Below are 24,730 nucleotides of genomic sequence, written 5' to 3' on the forward strand. Positions count from 1 at the left end.
CACAACCACCCCCCTGCACCACCACCACCCCCCCCCCCTGCACCCACCACAACCACCCCCACCCCCCCTGCACCACCACCACTACAACTACCCCCACCACCCCCCCACCACCACCCCCCCTGCACCCACCACAACCACCCCCCTGCACCACCACCACCCCCCCCTGCACCCACCACAACCACCACCACCCCCCCCACCACCACCACCCCCTGCACCCACCACAACCACCCCTGCACCCCCCACCCCCCCACCACTACCCCCCCACCCCCCCAGGTAAGTTGCTCTCGCGGTTGGGAGGGGACGCAGCCCCCCCCCCGCCCCCTGTCCCCCCCCCCCGCCCCCTGTCCCCCCGCCTGCCCCGCGCTGTCTCTGCGCGGCGTCATTGTTCGCCGCGCCCGGGGTCCGTCCACTTTGTTCCCTGCCGTGTCATGTCCCCTCGCCGCGCTTCGCGTCGTCGTCGTTGTTGTCGCTCGCTCGCTCTGCCCGTCTCTCAGTGCCCCCCCTCGGGGTCTCGTCTCGTCTCGGGGCCCCGTCTCTCGAGGGCGCTTCGTGTCGCTGTGCCGCGTCCCCCCCTTGGGTAGCCAACACCCCCCAGACACCCCCAGACACAACTCAACATTCGTCCCCCTCCTCCTGTCGTCTTCCCCGGCTCCTTGTCCCCCTCCTCCTCCTGTCGTCTTCCCCGTCTCCACTACCCCTCCCTCCTCTCTCTCGTTCGTGTTCTTCATCCCGTGTGTGGGTGACCGCTGCTTTGTACCTCTCCTACCTGTGTTTGTATCTTGTCTATCCAGCCACCACGTCGGTGTGTAATTGTGTAACGTTACTGATGATGAGTGTGCTGTTGTACGCGTGTTAAGCCACACAGTGTAGTATGAATGGACTATTCGTGTACCCTGTAAGTGTCTCTCCGAGTTGTTGCGATGTACACCCCGCACCACTACATTGTGTACACACGGCAAGTGACAGCTGCGGTCTATACACATTGTAGTAGTGGTGGTGGTAGTGGTGGTGGTGCACGTGTGTGTTGTGTGTGTTGTGTGCCTACCAGTGGTGAGGCTGCGTGATATGTGTGGAGCCTTCTCGGCGTGCGTCGTGGTGGTGCGCGTCGCCTTCGTCGTCGTCGTCGTCTTTGCCACCGCTCTCCTTCGCGATGTCCTTTTACCCTTAAAACAACAACCGCAACAACAACAACCACAACAACAACAACCGACCCGGCTCTACGGAGGTCCCCCTCCTCGTCAGGCGGGACACGAGAGGTAAGAGTCGCGTGTCCGTCCTGGGTGGGTTTGTGTTGAACCACGACGACTCCTGCCCGTCTCCTTGAGGAGGATCGCAGTCTCCCCCCTGTCCATTGTCGTTTAGCAACTAAGAGAACGTGGCATGTGTGTGATCTATGTCATGTGTGTGTGTGATCCGTGTCATGTGTGTGTGATCCGTGTCATGTGTGTGATCCATGTCATGTGTGTGTGATTCGTGTCATGTGTGTGCTCTGTGTCATGTGTGTGTGATCCGTGTCATGTGTGTGTGTGATCCGCGTCATGTGTGTGATCCATGTCATGTATGTGATGGTTCTGGTGGTGGTAGTGGGGGGTACGTAAATGGTGTTTGTCGTGTAAATGCGTGTGTCGTGTAGTCGAGTGCTTTGTCGAGAGCTTCAAGAAGTGCACTTTTGATAGTTAATAAAATCGGCACCGAGATAATAAAGGGGGTGGTGTGGTGTGAGCCCCCCTTTAAACGCACGTGGAGGTGGACCGGGGGGGGGGGGGCTTTAAACACCGCGGTTTGTGTGGTGTGTGTGGGGGGTGAGCTCCCCCTTTAAACGCACGTGGAGGTGGACCGGGGCGGGGGGGGCTTTAAACACCGCGGTTTGTGTGGTGTGTGTGTGGGGGTGAGCCCCCCTTTAAACACACGTGGAGGTGGACCGGGGGGGGGCTTTAAACACCGCGGTTTGTGTGGTGTGTGTGTGGGGGTGAGCCCCCCTTTAAACACACGTGGAGGTGGACCGGGGGGCGTTAAACACCGCGGTTTGTGTGGTGTGTGTGGGGGGGGTGAGCCCCCCTTTAAACACACGTGGAGGTGGACAGGGGGGGGGGGGCTTTAAACACCGCGGTTTGTGTGGTGGTGGTGGAGGAGGGGGCCGCTTTGCTTTGCGTCGGACAAAAACGACGGCAGAGAGCGGTGGCGGCGTGCGCGTGTTGTTTGTCGGATGCCATGTTGTATCCCTCGTCACTTTGTGCGTGCTGAATGATGTCTCCCATCATCATCATCGTCATCATCGCGACTACAGTAGTACTACTAACCACTTACAATCACCCTCGCCCCACCGAATGTCACCCCCAGTCGCTCTCCTCCTCCACCACCTTACTCCCCCACCTCCTCCTTCACGCCGCGACTTGAGTCGGTCTCCCCCCCCCAGCCCCAGCCGCTGTTTTGTCGTCTTCATCGTGGTGGTGGTGTGGTGGTGGTAGTGGGGCTTGCCCACTCGTTGTTTGAGTGTTTGCCGTGCCCTGGTGTGTTGTTTTCCGGTACGTATCGCGGCGCGTTTGTGCTTATTACGTGCGTATCGTTGGCCTTTGTGTTGTAAGCGAACGTAAATAAATACGTGTATGTAGAGTTGTAGACTATTATGACATGTCAGCAGTATGCTGTGGGTCTGTGTGTGTATATGACTGTGCATGTTTAATATACTGTACTGGATATAGAAGTGTCAACTGTCCCAGCAAATGCTGCTGGATAAGACGATAAATCTCAGGTATTAGTGGCCCAACAGATGCTGATTGATAATACAATCTTATGTGTACTCATGACCAGAGTCTGACCCAAACGGACATCAATTTGGGGGTGAAACTTATTTGGCTTCGCCGTAAAATCTTCATGATTAAAGAAATCAGGAAGACATTTGAGTAGACCCCCTCTCGCCCCTCTGCTCTCCTTCTCAATATCTGCATTAAAGTATTTGAAAATAAATCACAGTGTTCAGGACGGATTAAGCCCAGCGCCAACAGGGGCATAGAGGTCGTATCAAACCGGTACACACATCAACGATAAGAGGTTCCCATTTTCTCACACCAAGTTTGCATATGCTAATCGTGGGAAGACGGAACTGAGAGGGAAAGTACAGTCATTAGGGTGGACGCTATATGGTTTTATGCTGGGATGGTTGTGCCAGAGTCCTTCATTCATATCCATCATCTTGCGAGAGCATTAGTACTTGAATCTTGTGATCCATCATCTCCCCTGGGACACGAGTTCCCGAGGCTGTTATTATTAATCATCTGTTGGAAAATCAGTACTTAAGGGCTGTCCTTACCCATTTGCTGGAACAGAAGTACTGGGAGTTGTTCATATGTCACTTGATGAAATATTCGTGCTTGAGACAGGTTTTGACCCATTACCTGCTGGAACAGTAGTACCTGAGGCTGTTTGTATCAATTCTCTGTTAGATCAACGGTACTTGAGACTTCTTATGTATCATTTTCTGAGACTCACCGTAGTAATACTTGAGACTTGTAATTGTCACCGGTTGGAACAGAGTTACTTGGAGATGGTTGCCCAAGTAGTACCCGAGACTGCGGATGTATGTGGTGACAGTCGTCTCGTGATTCTAGCACACCGTGGGTATGTCAGAGAGTGTCTCTGTGTGGGACTGTATTTTGTGTGTCATTGTGAGAGTGAGTTCAGAGTGTGTTTGTGTCTAAACGTCCCAGACTGTGCGTCTGCGTTGTGATGCGCCGTGCCGGCCTTCATATGCACTGCATACCTAAGAGCACTTTGCCCCAAGTCTGTTGAGACTGTTTGGGGGATCTTTGTCTTTAGTGTGGCATTATCTGTACGTGAGAGTGAGTGAATGAGTGTCTTGCGTTAGTGTGTTTGCGATAATGTGTGTCACTGAGAGTGTGCACAGACACACACACCACCTAATATCGAGCTACGATACTAACCCGGCTACCCGAGTTCGATTCCCGCTCACGGCTAACACCAGTGACGATTATCTGAACCGGCTCTCGCCTAGGTAGACTCAACCTCAAACGAGTACCTGGTTCGGTGTGTAAACAAATGCGCCGTGCCATCCTTCATAGGAGCTCGTTAACACTACTTAGCCCCAACAATCTGTTAAGGTGACACGGGGAGGGGGGGTCTTTGTCTTTGATATAGCGACGTGAGTGAGTGAGTGAGTGTCGAACATGTTTGAGGTTTGGCTGGGACGTGATGATGAGAGAGTGTATCTCGCAGGGCAGGCGGACAGGGCAGTGTTGAGGGCCGGCGTGGCTACTCGATTCACCATCTACCCACCCACCCCCATCACTCCTCCTTTGTGTCGCACGCACGGCTCGGCTCGGTGCCGTGCGTGGTGGTGGCCTCATCCCTAGAAAACAACGCGCCCCCTTTCGCCATCTTGGCAAGTTGTGTTTTTTGTTTTGTTGCGAAGCCCTCGCCTACTTCTTTTGTTTCCCCCCAGCAGCTCCAGGGTCCGTGCCCACTGAGAAAGGAAATTCTTCTCTCCCTTCTTCTTCTTGCGAAAACTTAAAAGGGAGCTGATGGGGGGGGGGGGGGTGACGTCAACTCGTGGCCCGGCTTCTTGGCGTCTCTCTCCGGCCCGCTTTGGCGGCGTGGCCACGCAGGAGGCCACGGGGATCCCATTCATTGGCACCGTCCCCGGTTTGACGGGGACACACGGCTGCGAGAGGCCCTCCCCGAGTTGTGATCAATTCTCGTTCAGATATGAAAGGTCGCGAGCGGACAGCGAAGCGCGTCGCCTCGTTAGCCCTGGGGGTGGTCGCCACTGTGGCCGGGAAGCGCGGTCCGGGCAGCTGCCAGCTGACTCCATGCCCCCTTTCACAGCCTCTCAATTCCCTTTACCAGCCTCTCACCCCCCTTTCACAGCCTCTCAACCCCCTTTCCCAGCCTCTTAACCCCCTTTCCCAGACTCTCTACCCCCTTTCACTCTCTCCAAACCCCCTTTTTTCTGCCCCCCCTAATTCTCTGTCTCCCCACTCTCCTTCCTGAATCCCTGTCCCTTTCCTCTCTACTAACCTCTCTCATCTTACTGCATTCCTTGCATCCCTGATTCCCTCTTTCCTCTATCCCCGATTATCAACCTGCCTTCCTGCCTATCTCACTGCTAACCTCCTTGCCTCCCGACTCATCTTGTCTGCTCTGCCTCCTTTCCATCGTCTCCCTGCATCGTTGGTCCACTCTCCACCTCTCTCCCTGCTTCTCTCCACGCCTGAAGTTGTCCCAAGCCTTGAGCTCGCAAGGAGACCGCCACCCTCTCTCTCTCCTTACAATTGGGCACCACCCTTAATTTGTTTGCGATTCTTTGATAAACATCTTTATCTTTCTCTTCGACAATGTTTGTCTAAGCATCGCTGTCAACCATTTAACGGACAAGGTGCAGAGAGTGTGTTGGTGGTTTACCCAAGCGTGGCACACTGTTATGACGTGTTCACGTCTGCGTTGTATATGTACTCAGTATAATTTTTAGTATAACGTATGTGACAATATGTGTGCTACTACACAGTCGTTTAATTGTACAGATAAATAGTGTCCGGTATATAGTGGAACTGACATCCTGTAATACATAAATCCGTTAAAATTCATACTAGTTTGGAGCCCTTTGTCAATTCACTGCTGGGTGAAAACGACCTGGCCACGCTGTGTTGGTTCATATAGGTTGATTGAATCATGTGTACTCCACCAAGCTGATTATTAGCGTGGGCTCAAGTGCGGTGTAAGGCGAGGACCCATTTAGATACTCCCATTGTGAGCCGCTGCCGGGAATCAAACTCAGGTCACCAGGTACAGAGCGCAAACTATTGCCTTTCCATTAAGCCCAATAAATCAATGTATTGCATTCAAATACATACAAAGCATAGTGGATATTTAAACAGTCATAGGTATATACACTACGGATATACGTAGAGAGTAAATAGTAACATTTTATACTGGACCACTACAATAGTGTTGCTTCTATATTATATCATGTTTATACAAAATAAACTTACAAACAATGTCATATTGGTTAAACAGGCAAAATAAGGGTACATTAAGCAAATATCAGCGATGTATTTGGCCTCATTGAGAGAAGGGCAATGAAGTGCTGCACCACACAAGTAATGTATGCAGCATATTAATTACGATTGCACTAACTAGTGTTTGTGGAAAGCTCACATCTGATTTAATTGCCATATAACTAATTAACCCAGCTTAGCAAGAAAACAGGCATGATTATGTTTATTAATGTCACTTTAATACACACCCAGTCCTATTAAGGATGGATGGGAAGCCACTACTGGCTTTATTTTGGTGAATCTGATTTGCAGCACTACTTACCGTTCCAGGGTTGTGCCACATTTCACATTAAACAATTGCCTTGCATTTCACACATTTTCCAAGTCATTGTTGTTTAGTCGCGCTCGTGAAAATAGCGTGATGACTACAAGTGGGGACATTAGTTCAAGGGGGCCATAGTGATGATAGGTATTCATACAATAATTTATAGACTTTATAATCTCACCACAGCTTCGTTAAATACAATGTAGTCAGTGGAGAGCGACTGTTTATTACGTATCCTTAATTTGTTTAGATATATCACAGACTGTAATGAGTATTAGATAAATACTAACGTGGAGTGTTAGTCTTCCACATTGCTTCATTGCTCATGATTTTTAAATGCCTATATTTATCCATGAACGCAAACTACTGTACCGTCGTATCACTATAACTGCAATATATTTTCATCATGTCAATGTACAACGGTGTCTTGTTTACATTAACTTCCTGAGTCTATAAGATTTAGTTCCCCAAATTGTTCACAAAATCCATTAGTCATTGTTTTTTTATTTGTTTTTCTCTGTTTAACGATCTAATACACACCATACAGTGTTTAGGTAATTTGCTTATAAAAAAAAACCTACATCCATCTTCAGCACATCTCAGTTTTATTTTAAATAGGCATAAATGCCATAATTGTATGATTTGAGTCACCACACTCAAGAAGATAGACCCTGGAGTGTGCAACAACCGTGGTAAATGCACTGCATTCATACATTAGAGTCTGTGTGTGCTAAATTAAGGGGCCTCTTTTATGTAAGGAAGATAATTGAAGGAAGTGATTGTTCAGCTTTTAGTTGTGCTATGTCAGTCGTGGGCTGCTTGGAAGCTGGAGTGTACATGGGGAAAAAAAACCCCGGTGGGTATTTCGTTTGAAACGACCAACTTCTATTCTCTCTTCTCTCTTTGCTTGTGTTGCGATCGAAACGTCGTGGGTTCTTTTGCTTTTAATTTCGATTTTTGTTTTCTATCGACGTGACTTTACCGAAAGAACCAAGAATAAGACCAACTTCTACTTGCATTTTGTCCATAGCTTGAGCAGCCCCTTCGTCTCAGCATTGATTTGGCTTGGTAGTGCTTAATACACAGCCACTTCTGAGGCCCCCAGCTGTTTGACAAATGCACAATATGCCGGCAAAGTGGAAACACGCAATATTATTTCCGCTGCTACTCGGCACGGCAAATTCCCTTTTAACCCATCCGCAACACAATGAAATGTAGAGTTGTAAAAAGGGGGGCCTTGCGGAAGAACATACTCAATGCGAACCGAGGACTGTCACGGAGCACATAGAATGCACGAAAAAATGGAATAAAATCCCCTTGATGCTGTCCGTATCCATGGTGACAGATGGTCCTCTCCGCGCATCTGTCCTTGACACTGTCATGGCTTTTGAATTCCCTTGCCGAGCTGGTGTCACGTAATTAGTCGGAACGCCATTAATGCTGCAAGACAAAGCGCAGCGCCAAAATGCCGGAGAGAAAGGTGCACGGGAAACACGGGGCTCCCTCCCTCCGAAAGGTATTAGTATTTGAACCGTAGCAAATATTTACCGTGGTATTTATGGAACGCGAAGTGTAGCAACTTAACGAAAAGGTGGCTTAGGAACAATGTGAGAAATATAAATGAGCGTATCTTAAAAGCTGCATGAATGATTCAGCGACTCGCCTTCCGCTGTGTGCGAGCTATTTATATCGTGATACTTTTGTTGGATTACATATTTTCTCAACTTATACAATTTTCTTTGAATAATATGTTTAAATGTTATTATAATATACAGGACCTACAGTATTACTGTTGTGACAATATTAAAACAAATATCTAGTTTAATCAAAAGACAATGTGTTTATTACAATAGCAGACTTATCTTCTTGGTTCTTTCAGTAAAGTCACGTAGAATGGAAATAATAAAATTAAAACATAATAAAATAATTCTCACGACGTTTCCATTCTACGTGACTTTACCGAAAGAACCAAGAAGATGAATCCCTGCAGTCACGAAAGCTTTAAATCGAAAAATAGCAGACTTGTTATTGTGCCTGTATATATTACAGTAATTAGATATATGATTAAGTTATATATATATATTTTAAAGTAGTATATTCTACTGTATTGTGTTTATTCAAATTCTAAATACAATTTAATGTATCATAGATACATATGGTCAAACGCGTATCCAAGCTAGCTGGAGACTGGCTTCATGTTTAAATTGTTTGGTAGTTCCACTCGCACACGGTACAATAGATAAAACATGTATTACTTCTTATGAGCAGACATACGTTGTATATTGAATAACGTGTTAGCAATGATGGTCACAATATCTTCAAATGAGACCAGGCCAGTCTTCTCATCACACTGCTGACACATGAACTGCCTTAACTTTACATTGTGAACAACAATAGGCCAGGATGGTGACTCCCTTTTATTGGGTGATGCTCAAATGTAAAATATTTTTACGTACTACAATACTCTACTAAATTCTTTATTCAACGAATACATGACGCCACATACAATGATAAAGGTGTGTATGCTGCACGTAACTTAATGTGACAAGTTAAGTTTATATTAATATCGGAAGTTTTTATTTTACATACGTTCTTGTCTGTGTATCAATGTTCCACGGCAAATGAAATATATCCTTCAATTTACACAACAGTCAGTGAATTCCTTTGCCTGTTTTCTAAATCTACAAATCTAGAAGCAGTGATCACTGTTCCGTGGTTGTTCGTGTATTTCATGGAATGTGAAATACTGAAGAGGATTGCACATATTTATTTGTCTGCAGTAACAGGGCAGAATGTAGCGTTGACAGGTTCAAAAGCGTGCGTTTTCACTCGCAGTAGTTAGAAGATGAAATTATTGTTATGAAAAAGCTTTTAAATTAACGTGAATTTATCGCAGTACACAGTACTTAATAATGTTCCCGTTGGCAAATGTGGCAATATTCACAGTCAAATAATATCAATTCATTTCAGCAACACGTTAAGAAACCACAATTGTTTTTTAAAAACATTCCTATTAAATGCAATCGCCTACTGTGTTCAGAAATCTACTTTTGCAAAAGTTAAATGCTTTTCTAACTCTAGACTGCAAAAAGAGTGGTTATTCTTTCACACGCACACAAAAAACGCATTTATAGAAAATCCTTGATGGCGTTTGCACACACAGCTAAGTGGTCTGTGTACCCTGGCTTTTCCCGATAAATCACTGCTCAGCAGCAGCAGCGTGGAAGAGGCCAGGATGATGCGCAAGGAGTGGGTGCTCGATCTGCCTGGACGCCATGTCCGCATGGCGTAATATATGGCTTGATGGGGGACACCCGTGGTAACATTGGGGATGAGGTTTGGGAGGGTAGATGGGAGGTGGAGAAGGGGGCCTTTAGTCGCTGACTGATTAAGATCTCCGTCCTGATGGCCATCTGTCCTGCCTCTGCGGGGTGGCCAGTGTACGGCACGTTTGTGGCACCCGTGGATCAAGTCGAGCAGATGCGGAGGCCAGCGTGAGATGCGTTGAAGGGGATATGGATACCTTGGCATGTCTGCAGATATTCATATATTTGGTTGCGTTCGTGTGTAGTTGTGCACACGTTTGTGCCACATCTACGATTGTCACATTGACTTATAACAAATTTGGTGATTGAAAATGCAGCGAGCACTGTGAGCATGGAAATGATCCGCACCCATCACGATGTGACACATTCTCACAGTTCGGGGCCGTGGTTCAATTCACGAATTGTTTATTTTTCTTTTGCCATTCAGGGTGAATATAGGCCCTCTGGTAGCTGCAGAATCCACGTGAACCAATTACACACATGTATAAAACCTAGAAAAAACACAAGTTCTTACACGCACGACTCACTGCACTTATTGTGGATCATGACAATGTTTTAATCGTTGAACCGACACATCATTACATGCTGAAGTCGTCGTGTGAAAACCTCCAACATGCCCTCCGAATAAGTTTCCCCACGCCGACTGTCGGAAGACCTTGTTGTTATCCACGTTTATTTCAATTATAGAACTTCAAACATGATGCGTACAGTACAGTGTTGTTATGACTGACCGAGCTGGGCGTGGTGTTATGTTTCCTCCCTTGGCTTGGTTACTGGATGGGTTGTTTGAGCAGAATGAGGATTTGATACAATGGAAGGTGATTACAACACCACTGCCTTTACTGCCAGTTAATGAACTTGTAACGGGTGACGTGTTCGGGCCTGCAGCTATCACCCATGGCAAGAACCCCTTACCAACACCCCAGTCACGGCGATTGCAGGTTTATATCTTAATTGGCTGGGGATTCTTACCTGCCATAAGGGAGACGTTTTAGCCTGTGGGCTAGTTCACGGCTGCTTTGTGGCTTCAGGAGCCATTGGGAAAAAAAAAACAATTTGCTTAGACTTTCATACTGCTAATCAAATGGCGAATAACAAATTATACCCTTGTAGGAGAGGGTTTGTGTGTCATTGTGTTGCTTTATGACCTGCCTTTATGTGGGTCCCTTGAAACCAAAGCGACAGCTCTTTGGAGTATGTGCATAATGATTGCACAGATTTATTTGAAATGCATGAATGTACTAGTGGTGATATTAATTGTATTTATGCCTTGCGTTTGTGCAGTTCACAATTCTTGTCACGATACTCCATATTTAAAAAAACATGGCCATTAACACAGTTGGCTTTAGGTTGTGCGATTCGGGATAAAAAATATATGATAATTTGTGGTGCCTTTGGTAAAACAAGGTTTCTGTCGTGAGTTGTGGATGACAGTGATGAATTTATCTCCTCGTTACGGGTTATTTTATCGGCATTTTCTCAGGCCCTTCCCATGTGGTATTGTGGTCTGCTGGAGGGAAGGAATCAGACTGCTGCTGCCAGCCTCATAGGATAGGGCACTTGAAGTATCGAGGTGTATAACTTAGGGGTTTAACAATGCATCATTTCGTGTATGTAAGCACTGCATTTGTTGTATGTCAGCGGTAGATTGACCATGGGTTATAATGATGATATGTAATTTATCCAAGTGACCCTTGCAGCTACTACAGGTGCCACTATTCACCGTGTTAAAATAATAATCACTTCTTGAATCAAATCGCAACCCTGAACCATGACAGTTCATTGGATTGCGAATGGAGCGAATCGCTGTAGGCAGCTTGCGAGCAGTGTTGATGTGAGCATGGCGAGCTACTTGTCTTGGTAGCACAGATTTAAAATAAGCATTTTAGTTTCCCTTCATGCCCTATGCTGTTTTTTTAAAGGTAATCTGGGAAATATATTGAGTTCTTGGTTTCATGCAATGCAGTAGTAGGAGACAGACGATGTAAGTACATTGGTTACCATAGAAAGCAAAGATTAGAGTGTGTGTTTAGGTGGAGATGACTTATTACATTTTTTTTTCAAATTGTAGAAATTACAAAAGTCAATGGTTGTCTAGTATTGCCAAGTATAGCAGCTTTGGTAGCCTCACGATGCAGCCGATGTTTGAATTGGTGTCATATCAGCATGAACTGTGTGCATTAGAAATGCATTTAATGATGTCAGGAAAAATGTAACGTGCAGAGGAAAAGCTTTACTTTAAACGCAATTGTCAGTTTTGACAAGTTGCCCCTTCAGCAATGACGTATGCTTTGAAGGGAAACTGTGGAAAATGTTCCCCTTTATTCTGTAAATATATTGGAGGTTAGTTTCATCTAATTGCCAGTATCATTAGAAATAAGCCCCGTCCCAGAATGTCCATTCATCTAAAATTCTGACTTAAGTGATTGCTGCAAACCAAGTACCACTGTCAGTAAAAGCTCTTTTAAAAAGAAATTGCAGAGCTACGTTTGAATCATTGTGCGAGTTGACATCATTCTCTTGTCTAGCCATCATAATTAAATATAGGTTGGGACGCCATGACATCGTGATAACATGGGAAAATTTAGTCATAAAATAGGCAAGCTGTGAGAAGAAATTTTGACTCTGCTGTCCATTTTGGTTTTTGTGGTACCCGAGTGGTATGTGACATTGAACTTTCTTGTTGGGCAACGTTGTCGTCTGGCAGTTGAGACTTGTACAGTTTTCGTTTTTTTGCACGAGCGTACTCGTCTTGATAAACATTACGCAAACGAGTTAAACCAGATGATGAGTGCAGATATTTTGCTTCTTAGTGCCCTTTTTGACCGACAGATTTACGTAGCAAAACATTAATATTCAGTGGCATGCCCACACTTCCTGCCGTTGAATTTGTTTATTTGCAATGGTTTATAGAAACTATGTTATACTTTTTATTTGAGTTCAGTTACATTCACCTACTGTTGTAAATTCAATATTAAGAAAATGTTAACCGTAAACTTTAATGCATCCATAATTAAATTGCATCTTTCACACACATGTGCGCACATAATTTTTGTATTAAAAACATCTATTGTATTATCACGTGTATTTTACGCATTAGTAATAAACACAACAGTGCTATATTTGTAATGTACATACTAAAGTGTAAAACACGAGTTAGCGATGTTGTTATAGTGTGTATATATTCCTGAATTTCATAAGTTACAACGATGGAAATATTTATTATCAGCTTTCACATTGTCATTAACAATATCCATCGATATAAGAATGAACTATTTTCTTATTTTTACAGTTTTCTGGTGTTTCGTACTTCTTTAATTTTCACTATACTCTTTTCCGAAAGACAAACAGATGCGATTATAGTTTTAGGGTTATGGCACACACATTTCACGTTATTTTCAGCCTCTGGTTATTAGTGGTCTATAATTTGTTTTCCCTGAAGTTACTTTATTGCACAGGCCAGCTACAAATTAATGTCTTTGAACAAATATGAAAAGGTAAAAAAAAGAAACGTGATATGCCCAGCCCAATTGTTTTAAAGCAGTTTCAGAGAAAATTCACGTCATAGCACAACAAAGAGAGACAACCACTTTCAAATGGGTGGAAATTCTTGTTGAGACATAACTTCAAAGGAGCTATGGCTTACGGTATTTTCCAGGTAGTGCTGTATAATGCTGGCTCACATACCACACGTTTCATGCTCTCTGCCGCACTGTTCCATGAGCAGACAACAGAGGCCTGTATTATTTTAGCATACCCACATTTCAGATGGCCATCATTGATGTTGCAGAAACTCCTCTGATGTACAAATGACACCCAAAACAAGCACTGTCCATTAAACTTTCAGTTCGGGTCTCTAGGCTGTGGGACTAGCAAGTGATGTTAGTTAGAACCCGTTTAATGGCCAAAGCCGGCTAAGCAGTTGATAAGATGCCTATCCACCACTTGCCTGGTCGACCTCCAGCAAAAGTTGAAATGGGAACTAATTTCATGCTGGCATACTTATGACATGAATTGGTTAATTAATACTGTTGCAAATTAAGACCTTCGGAGGTCGGGTTTACACTTGGGTTGCTACCTTTTCCACAGACCAAACCTGGACATATTTCTCAGTCTGCCTACTACATCTTCCAAAACTGTGCAGAATGCTGTCATAAAGTTGAACACAATGACACCAGATCTCAGTAGACATCAGTTATTGCCACGCGAAGAGATGCCTGTTCACGAAATATCTGGGGCAAAACCAGACAGCTTAAATCCGTATATTACAGTACAAGTGTTTGAGAGTATTGCAGTGATCATAGTGTAATGTTAAAGAGGAAAAATATATCCAGCATCAGATGGGTAATATACGACTGTATATTCAAGCACACGTTGAAATGTCATCTTTTCCATTGATTAACCAGAGGTCCATTGGACTCTACTATGGTGATGGCTGGCGAGCTTGGCATGATTTGGAATTTCTTGTTAACAGTGCAGATTGGGGGGAGGGGTATACAAACTGATCTGTCATAACACCACATACAGGTTGTACCATGTGTTGTTCCACGTGATGTTTGATGTTCCTTCCGCTCCACGTGCTTCTTCAGGAACTGGTAGCCTCTTCAGGATACTGAATTGCAGCTTGTAGTAACACGAAGAGTAACATCAGTCATCCTACTGTACAACATGCGGTACAATCACATTGGGGAGCTGTACGACAACCATGAAAAGCATACGCAGTAGCGTACAGCAACACCACATTGTAAGGAGGAAATGGAAAGGAGTACCAAAGCCCTCAAGCGACTTGAACAGGCGTGGCCAACCCATAACAGACCAAGAAACACAACTCACCCATGAGTTCTGCAAAGAGCCAAGTGTATATATAAGTGTGTATATATTAGTTTTCTGCACAGCATGGGAGACATCCATTATCCTTTGCTACTGTGATAGTATGTTTTACGTTGTGGCCCTTCGGGAGACGCCAGTTGCCCACCACTGGACCAGAGTAAAGTATCCAGTCGCTTTCTTGATCTGGAAGCAAGTTCCTCCACACTGCACGCTAGATGTTGTATGGGCCACGTGCGATGTTTCCACAGGAACAGGTTGAGTGCGCTATTTCTGATGCCATAGACTGCTGCGCTCTGCCTGAATTCACAGCCCCTTTGAGCCTAAAAGCAGAAACCTTGAAGCCTCAACCTGGCAAAGGCTTAATCTGCTAATAAAGGGTGTAACATAAAATCAAATTACAATTCCGCCATTTAACTTGCTGAACACGTGCACACGTGTATGTTGACAATCTGTTGTAATTGTTTGGAAAATTGGATTTGGAATTTTAATGCTAAGTGCTAAAAACTGTTCCTGTTAGAAATATTATTTTGTCAGCTCAGGCTTGTGTATCAGCCAGCACGGCACAACATAGTGCGCCCACACACAGCCCAGTCAAGGATGACAATGTGCAATAATTAAAGTGATTGCAAGGACAACCAGAAGTGTCTGATTGTCATCATCTTCTGTCGTCGGGTGATGTGTAGACAAGAATGGAACCTCCCTCCACTACCCACCCAGAGCATTTTTTGATGGGCTATTGGAAACCAGGCGTTCACAGGAGCAGAGAAGATAGGTCTTGACCCCCCAGCTCAGACTCATTTCAAAGTGAATTCGACCTTTTGTGCTCTGTTTGAAAGCTGAAGCAAAAGGGAAGATAATGTTTTGTGTTATTTGCTGCTCATGGCATTCATGCGAATCAGCACTCCAAGGCTATAGATTTGCGCTTCCAGCAAGGATGCAAAATAATCATTGTGTTTTGTAGCCCGAAGCTACAAAAAATATGACAATTTTAAGCTTCTGATCGAGCAGTGTCCGCGCCATACATACCGAAATTAGTCTGCATTTGTTAGCATCTTAGGAAATAAAACATATTACAGGTCATACAAACAGTACATTGCATACATCATTTATACTTTAATATTGTACTATGTTTGTAAGTATAGTATGTGTACTCTACTGGACAGTATAAGCACATAGCATGCTGTAGTAAGACACTGTATACAGATAGTGCATAGGTTGTCAATTGTCAGCATTACTTCAGTACATTCTGGTTGAAGTGAAGATACAGTACTAGGAAAACGTACGAGGTCAAACGAAATTAAACTGAATAAGTGCTGTTGGATAATTATGGTGAAGTTTTGTTTATTGGCCTTTACCACACCCTTGATGTTTTCACAGGCATGAAAAGAAAGCACCTGATGTTTTCTGCCACATTTTATCTGCCTGTCGCACCGCATCCTGTTTTTTTTTAAGTACCTCTCCTTCGCAGCTGAACTTGTGGCCAGGCATTGAACGCTTGCTTGTAAATTGCGCGAAAAGCATTTTTGGGCAAGTCACTGCCAATCGCAGAGATTGCTTTTTCTGCTCAGTCGCTCGCCTGCCTTGGGTAGAATATGAGCTGCTTGCGGAAACCTGCACATAAAACACACGCGCGCACACACACCAAGACGTGTACACTCATGTGCATACGCAGACTTAAAATTGATATCTTATTGACTTTCCTCCTTTTTCACAGTGGCTCCATTAAGATGCTTACATCTTGTTTACAAAGTGTGGGGGGATCTGGTTTTTTTTCTTCCGGGCACACTAATTAATTGTATGCCATTTGGCTACTCCACAGCACATAATAACCATTGTCGTGTTAACAGACGACAACGCACACTGTGCTCCCAACGATTTCATTAATTGTAAACGTTCATACGTTTGATGCTTGACTATTTCAAATGTACACTGTAGAAGTTGGCAGTGCGCTTGTGCAGTCTGCTGGGCTGGGGGATTGAGGTAAATGGCATGATGTGAACAAGAGTAACTCTGGCAGTGCCTGTCCAAATGTGCATGAAAATGCCCCTATGGAAAATGAATGGAGATGTGTTCTATAATGAAGTGGAGAATGCGAAGAATTTCTGGTGAGGCTGCTGCCCCTCGTTGTGTGAAACGAGGTGAACTTAAGTAATTAGTGCTGCGTATTGTAAAGGCTCATGCAAGCGATTCCTTTGTCATTACAATTCAGTGTGTGGCGACGTGACATACATGTAACATTTTCATGGAGGAAAAAAACCCAAGCCAAATTACATTCCCACCAGTACCCTGTTTTTTTTATTGAGCCCATGAAATTTCTCAAGGTGACATTTTCAATGTGTCAGATACAGTATGCCAACAACAACACTTGATGAAGGGAATTAAATTCTGCATTGCAAAGAGCAGTAAAGCCTGTAATCGAAGACAATGTTCCTACGTGCGAGTTCTTAAGAGTCATTTAAAGTGGTGATGTCGTACAGGCAAGTTTTACATTAGTTTACAGTTATTTAACTCGGCTTAAACCGCACCACTGATTGAGCATTCGCGATATTTAAGAAATGGCTCCTGGCTGCAAAGTTATTATTTGGATCAGTACATTTTAGTAGCTAACCTTGGTACCGATCTTTAATTGTAATAGTGACAGGTGCAGTGAAATATAATGAATTCAGAAGTTTTAAGCGCAATTTCCATCAAAACAATTGAGTGACGTAAGTGAACACATTACGTATCAGAATTTCCCCAGCATTGTTGTAATCCTAGTTACATTATCACCACCGCCATCTTACGTTGACAACAACCGTGATTTTTCTACATCTCTCCCATCAATCCCTGTCCTCTGATAAGAGTAAAACAGGCATTTAATAGCGCGGTTATTTATTATGCGCCCTACACAGACCACAATCCCAGTAACGTCTATAACGCAAGGTGCTGTCCTGATCACTGCCTCATTATACGAAACAGATATTCAGCTGGACTGAGCTTTGACTTACCACAGCCCCGTGTCCTCCCTGGGGTACTCTGGGCCATATGGGGCTGATGAGAGCTGGGGTGGAGAGAGAGAGAGAAGGGGGGGGGGCGATCCTCTGCAGTGATTTGTAGCACGTGGCGAGGAGGTAAAAGGGGGGGGTGCGGTGGAGTTGGGGAAGTGGGGGGGGGGGCTTCATGGGCGGTGCCTGTGCTCAAGGGGTGGGGGGCAGAGGGCCTTTATCCGATTGGCAGTGGGGATTAGTGAAGCTGTGCAACACCCGCACGGGGCTGCATAGAAGTGCGCTTATTTTAGAACTGAGCTATGGAGGGGTGGTGGTGGTGGTAGTGGGGGGTGGTTTAGAGGGGACGCTGGGTGAATAGGGAGGGGGGGTGGAGAAGAGCATGGATGGAGGGGGCTGAGGAATGTGGAGTTAGTGGTTACCGCAGTTAGGATTACACAATGTTCTGAGATGCAAGTGATCGCAGTACGTATAACATGCGAGGAGGCATAGCCATTCCATGATACGGACGACAGCAGCATGGATGCGAGAGCAGTGAGACGGTTTCCAGCGCACTACAAAGGCAGGTAGGTTGAATAAAAAGGTGTTTTGTTACCGCGATGGAAGCGGGTCCCCCCCCGGGTGCGAGTGTAATTGGTTTGCGAGTGCGTTCTTGTTGCTGGACGTCTATGGCAGTTCTTCTTGGAGCGCCGTGGTACGTGTTCGCATTGCTGCTGCTGTTGCTGCATTCGTCTTGAGATGAGGCTGTTTTGGTGCGTCAGATCTTTCCGAGTGACCTTTGTCAAAAGTTGGTAAACAGAATATGACGGCTTAATTTGCGAATCTGTGAGCCGCTAGGGAGGGGGGTGGGGGGCGCTGCTGGACTCGCTCTGGCATAATCAGATAGACCGCGTCCATTAAACCCGAAGAGCCACAGCACACATCACACACATCACATCACACACAGAGAGAGAGGAGCCACAGCACACATCACACACATCACGCACACACACAGAGAGAGAGAGCCCGCGATGTTTTCACGCGAGCCGCTGCCACCAACAATTTAACCAAAAGTTCTTATTCGTCGTCCGTTTTCAAAGCTCGAGAGCCTGTCAGCTGTTGTGGGTTTTTTGATGTCTCGAGTATCCGCATCTGGCTCCCATCGTGGCACGCGTGACGGGGTGGCTTGGGGTTGGGGGTGGTGCCAATGATGCAGTTCCGCTTGCAGGAGGAGAGCTCGGAAGAGTTGAGGGTCGAACGCAGCTCGGAGCTTTGGTGGTGGTGGTGGGGGAGGAGGGAGGAAGGAAGGCGCGGGGTCTGGGTGGCAGGTGGTGCGCGTTTGTCTGGCAGGGGGCCGTGGAGCCTGAAGTGGGGTTGGTGGTGGTGGCAGTGGCTGTGGTTGGTGGTGATGGAGGGGGAGGGTGTGGAAGTGACTGTGCACGCACTGGGTTGATGGTTTGGACACTGCCCGCGGAGAAGAAAACTTGACGATGTAGATTTGGAATCAACGACAGAGTGGAGAGAGAGATAAAAAAAATAACTCCACGCAAACAAATGACCACCTGGTCCCGAGACGTGTGTGTTATGAAAGACCTCTATCTGGTGGGGGCATGGGTGTCCGGTGGGAGGAAAATAAAGCCGGGGCAGTAAGCTGTAGCATTGTTTACGAGGTGCCTAAAAGCTGTTCACGCACAAAAGAGGAAGTGTTTTGTTGGTTGATTTTAAATGTGAAAATTACTCTTTAACGGATTTCCTCCTCCCTAACCTCTATTTTATTGGTGCAAATTTTTAATATTCCCAAAGAGAGTCACTGCTTATAGAGGTCACTCAAGGCCAAGACTTACAAGACGTTTGCATGGTTTTTTGTTGGTGAAGATGCATGCATTCTGATGGGTCCTGTAGAGACATTCTTCAAATCGGCAGTGTTGTGTACTTCGGTGCTAAATCCTCGTGCTTTAAAATGGCTTGCAGGAAGCAGTTTGATTAGCTGTCACTCGCTGTTGCCGCCGGTGTGGGTAGCATGTCAGCAGCTGCTTGATGAGCAGCATGCTCCTGAGGGATGTGTGGCATGAAATGGAAAGGGGGAGAGAGGAAGAGACAGCGTGATAGAGAGAGAGAGAGATGGGAGAGGGCGTAAGAAGAGAAAGTGGGACTTTGAGGTGGAAGAGTGAGAATGAAAGGGAGCGGGAAAGAGAAGAGAGAGTGTGGAAGTGTATAAGAGAGAGTGCAACAGAGAGAGAGAGAGTGCAAGAGTGAGATGGAGCAGCAAAGCGGGCAGGTGATTAAACAAATCAAAATCTGGGGACGGCATTTTGTGAGCAGGGTGAGCGCTTGCTGTCTGCTGTCGGTATGTTGGGGCGTGCATGGGAGGGAGAGAGGCACGCGTGCACTGTTCGTTAGGGATGACATTTACGGAGCAGGATCTCTGGGGACACACGGACTGTCTGCCTGAGACCTCTTGGGCTGCCCTGCCTCTTTTTACGGGCTGTTTGTTATTCAGATGAAATGTCATCATTCCTCCATTAACGACCCCATGGCGAAATTGGAGCAATTAACCCTTTTCTGACTATGGTGTTGGTGGCTTGTCTCGATTTTATGACCTTTTCCCTAACATCTTCCTGTGTAATGGAAGGCAAATGTATAAAGTGTTTCCTATGATCTTTGATCATTTAATTTTTCAATAAGCAATTCTGAATGCATTTCTTTTTTTTTAAATGAAACTGCTCTCTTATGGTGTGCGCCATCACAATTGTCACTCTAGTAAGTGTTTAGATATATTTCTAATGCCATCTTTCACATTTGCCACGTGTATTTCCTTGCAGGCATTAAACATATACAGCAAGTTTCACTTTAATCTCAAGTACCAACTAGTACTTGCTATTGTGTACATCGTTACATGCATGACTGTATGAAATACTTTGTGAAGCAGTTGTTTTCCTATTGGATTGTGATGCCACGAACAGTGCGGTGCGAAAGAAGTTCAACATACATTAGGTATTTTAAAGGAGCTGACGTTTGTTTCAGACCGCAGTTGTGAAAAAGTACAGCACCGTTTCCACTGGCGGAATGTACATTATATTATTAGTCCCAGGTGTACCGCAAGCCACATAGCTTTTCAAGCCTGGCACTGGCTGTGGGCAAACTGCACAACCTGTACTTATGCGGTCACTTGGTCTATTTGACTCAATTTCAGTGGCATCTATTGTACCCAAAGTGGCCGCTCACAACACCAGTACACGTGTACTATATTCATGGTATTTGTAAGTGGCTCGTTGTGCTTTCATGCTAGGGCGGGCGTGTAGTGTGGTGTGCACGGCGTATCTCGCAAGGGGATTGTGCAGAAGAGCAGCTTGTAGCTGACAGTAATAAAATGTGAATCTTGGTAACGCTTCGTGTTCACTCCAAAACCTCTGGATGTGATTATCTTGTCACGCTTGTGGGATCGGGGTGGTTGGGCTTGCATCCTGCAGCAGCAAAACGCCCGAGAAGGAGAAATATTGCTCGGCTGAGACGATGTGACATTGAAATGGCTGAATCATCTCCGAGTTGCGCCAGCCAAGATGCATGGATGCACACAAATTGCCTTGGCCAGGCTTATTGTATGATGCAATGCCAGTTGCTTTGAATGCACCAAGCGCAAGTTGAATTTTTTTTTTTACAACTTGCTCAATGACATTTAATGTCATGTAAGTTTGTTGCCTAAATGCATACGAATAATGCATTTCTTACTTGTTTGGTCATAACTCAGTTACAATCTGTTGACCCAAGGCTACATTGGTATGTGAAATACGCGTCCTCGCTTGTTTTATTGCTCTGTACATTGCCTGAACACAATAAGGTCTCTTTGTCCATTTAAAAGCCACCCTTCAAAGCACTGATTTCTGCAAACAAAGGATGGAACTTCAGCCAGTTGGTGCCATCTTGCATTGAGATGAGTGCCAGGCACCACCCGAAACCAGATGGGGTTGGCATAGCAACACCCACTGGGGTGGCAGCAGTCGCGGCACACAGAAGCTGTGTTAGTTACAGCATTAAACGAAAAAAACCACTAAGAAGATGAGAGACCGCGCCAGTTTGTGAGCAGGTGTTTGACATGAAAAGTGCAATATCTAATTATTTAGCCTACCAGTCGGTACTTGGGCTAGTGGATGCCTCCAACAGTATTTTACGGCATCTGTTACATTTAGACGGCTTTATATGTTTGAGCGCAGGTGAACATTCTTTGGGCAGCAATATTGCTCGGGCTTCAATGCGCGTGACTTACGGTGCCTATGCGAGTGTGAGCTGGGAATTAAGTTTTAATGTATATATTTTGTCCAATCAATGGCGAGAATATGCAGGAAATCATTTTTATGAACTCGGTTGAGAATACGACAAACAGTGCACTTCATGCAGCGCAGCGCGTACAGTAATGAGACTCAAGGGGAATCTGCTCAGCAATTCTCAGTAGGGTTTTATTGGCCATTTATGACCCCGAGGAGCACACACTGCACAACGGCTGATTTTTTTGCCCCCTTTTTTTAAATGCTGCACTGTTTCCACCGGCACCCGAGCAAATAAATGCAGGTTTGGAACAGCTGTGGCCCCAGCGCCCATGCTGGGCTCCTGAAACTTTAATTGCAAGAGCCGCGTTTGCCGTTGTCACCGTGTCCTTTCGGAGCCTCCGCCGCCGTAGGCTTCTTGCTCATTAGCTCTGGCCGTGCAATGTTCATCTCGGTTTGCAGCTCAGCTGTGTGCCCTACCTGGCTCTTCACCGTTCGGTGCGAAGCAAGCGTATTCCGATGAACGTTCAAACTTTTGTGCGCGCATTTTGCGCGGTTAAGATGTTTTCTTGTTGCGGTTGCACCCGATTCAAGAGCCGAATAATGGCTCACAGGGCTATACCAAATAAATGAAATTGAAACTGAAGTTGTGTGTTCGTCCCGTGTTTTTTGGGGGGGCTGCGGCGCTGCGCAGTGTTTGCGGGGCACTCTAGAATGATGTAGTCGCTGGTCAGTTTTGGGAAAAGTGAAGTTATATTTGCATGTGCGTCTCGCAAAGAATGGGGCTCTCGTTTGACCTGGCAGTGCTGTGCTTTGTGCATGTCCTAATCGATAAGGTTTTTTAGCGGAGACAGAGACAAATTGGCGTAATTCACCCGACATCTGTTAATGTAGACTCGGCAGGTTGTGTGTGCAGTGCTGCTGGCTTGGGGCCGCTGCTGTTGGTGCCGTGGTATCGTCTTACGTATGAAAGTGCTTCTCTGCTTTTCTCAAATTGCCCTGACAGATCATCTTGTTAAAAACTTAAATGTATTTTATGTAGTAGTAGTTTTTTTTGTACATTCATGACATATTGAACCAATTGTTAGGTAATAATACAAGTCGTGAAACCGTTTTAACCGAACGTTGCTTTACTGCAATATAAAATCCTACATTTATTTTGTTGTGGTGTTTGTCCACAACATTCCCCAAAAGTTATACGATTACCGTGAATGTATGGCCCGCCACTATAGTCCATGTACAGCTCCCTTTGTCGATCCACTGCTGAATGAGGACCCTCCCCGCGCGGTGCGTGTCACGGTGGTTATCTGACCACACGTCACCACGCTAGTCATTGGGGGTCAGTGAAAGCGGGAGGATGCACACACACACAGTCAAATCGGCTTTTCTGCACTGCCTTTTGCTGTCCACCACATAGCCACAGCCTTCATCACCTGTTTGTCATGGTGGTCACCCATCCAAGCACTATCCAGAATTCAATTCTGCTTAGCTTACAGGTTATTTCAGTGTAAAGTACATAGAGTTATAAAACAAAACCATAGTTAATTACTGTATTACATTCAGGTAAATTGTATTGATTTGTATTTGAACATTTGTAATCGCCCGTCTGAGTGGAGATGTGACGATAGCGAAGGGAATGTCGTGGTGGACACCACTGCGAGCTCGGGAGACCTGCAAGCTTAATCTGACATCGAAGGGTTTACATATACTGTGCACATATCTCATCGATGATACGTATTTAGTTATTTTCGCTTTCATAATTAATTGAGCCACTTGCTTATTGGGTACGGCATGCATGATCGCTGCAGTATACCGTACAGTGCTGTATCACAGCGCGCATCAAAATTGATGGTTAAAACAATGAATTAAAAAGTGCGGTTTTCAGTTCCCGCATCCTTGCAACATAATGTGTCATGTGTGCAAGCTGAAATACTTGTGAAAGGTGCATTGGTGCATTAGGAGATTTGGCTGCACTCCAAGCCTGTACACAGTGCGATGTCTGTCAATATCACTCCTTGAGCGTGCCCACCATTTGCTGTGACCTTTCCTGCATAAAAAGCGGTGTCACGCCGTGAATTCCAGATTACCTAGCCGTGCTTTAATTGACCTTGGTTATAGTGGATGCTTTAACTCGTTTAGTTAAACAGGCAGTAAATAAAACGTAGTCATTCTCTCTCTCTCTTCCATTGAGTTGGCATTAAAGCAGACTTGATTTTTTTATTACATTTAAAATCTGTAAGTAATTTTTTAATTGTGGGTTTAAATTATCGTGCTTTGGAAAACCATTGCAGGAGCACTTTTCAGAATGAATACGTGTTAAAGAGTACTTGATGTAAAATACTAAGAATTAAAGCACAGACGTTATTTTAATTGACGTTTGTAAGATCCACGCATTTAGGCAGACTAGGCAAATAATCTAATGTGCTTGCTTAATTTGTTTTTAAGCAACAGTATTCAGTTACATCGTAGCATGCAGTAATACAAAAAGAAAAGTATTGTGTTTTATGTCTTAATACATTTAAAACAACATATATATTCTTGAGATTAAGTGTGCATGTGTTTATGAGCTTTGTTCTGGCCGCTTGTTGAAATGCATAAACTGCATCTCGGGTGAGATGGCCGTGGATGCAGTATGGATTTTCTTCCTGCACAGAATGATCTGATGACTGCTGAATTGATAAATCGGTCTAGTGGCTATCTGTGCTTGGAATTTAAATACAGTCGGTGTAATGTGGAGTCCTACATTGCCTAATAGCGTTTAGGAATTTTTTCAAACCTATTTCCTGTTTAATTAAAAGACAGAAATGTCCTTCCTGTGCGGGATTTCAGTCCGTTCGCATGTGGGTGGCTTACGCAGCGTTCCCTAGGCATTTACAAAACTGAACACCGTTAATGATAATGATAACAATGATAATGATTTGTTTTAATACAGTACTGTATTACGCCCTTTAAGCTGGGGCTTCTATTGCTACTTACATCTCATCTCAAACATTTGAAAGGGCACCTCCAGTGG

General features: G+C 45.1%; 1 protein-coding gene across 20 annotated transcripts in view; it reads left to right on the forward strand.

Moving 5' to 3' along the window:
• Window positions 1-378: 378 nt before the first annotated feature.
• The window catches only part of BAZ2B (bromodomain adjacent to zinc finger domain 2B), an 88,736-nt gene continuing 64,384 nt past the window's right edge, over window positions 379-24,730 (forward strand). For 15 of the 20 annotated variants that reach the window (XM_078869627.1, XM_078869754.1, XM_078869736.1 and 12 more), the window contains exon 1: window positions 379-1,256. The gene's annotated coding sequence lies outside the window, so the exon portion shown is untranslated. Of the gene's footprint in view, window positions 1,257-2,503; window positions 2,526-7,817; window positions 7,853-17,857; window positions 18,043-24,730 lie in introns of those variants that run through there. The other 5 variants (XM_078869637.1, XM_078869692.1, XM_078869672.1 and 2 more) reach the window with 5 other exon arrangements.

The sequence above is a fragment of the Lampetra fluviatilis genome, chromosome 2, assembly GCF_964198595.1.
Source record: "Lampetra fluviatilis chromosome 2, kcLamFluv1.1, whole genome shotgun sequence".
NCBI lineage: Eukaryota > Metazoa > Chordata > Hyperoartia > Petromyzontiformes > Petromyzontidae > Lampetra > Lampetra fluviatilis.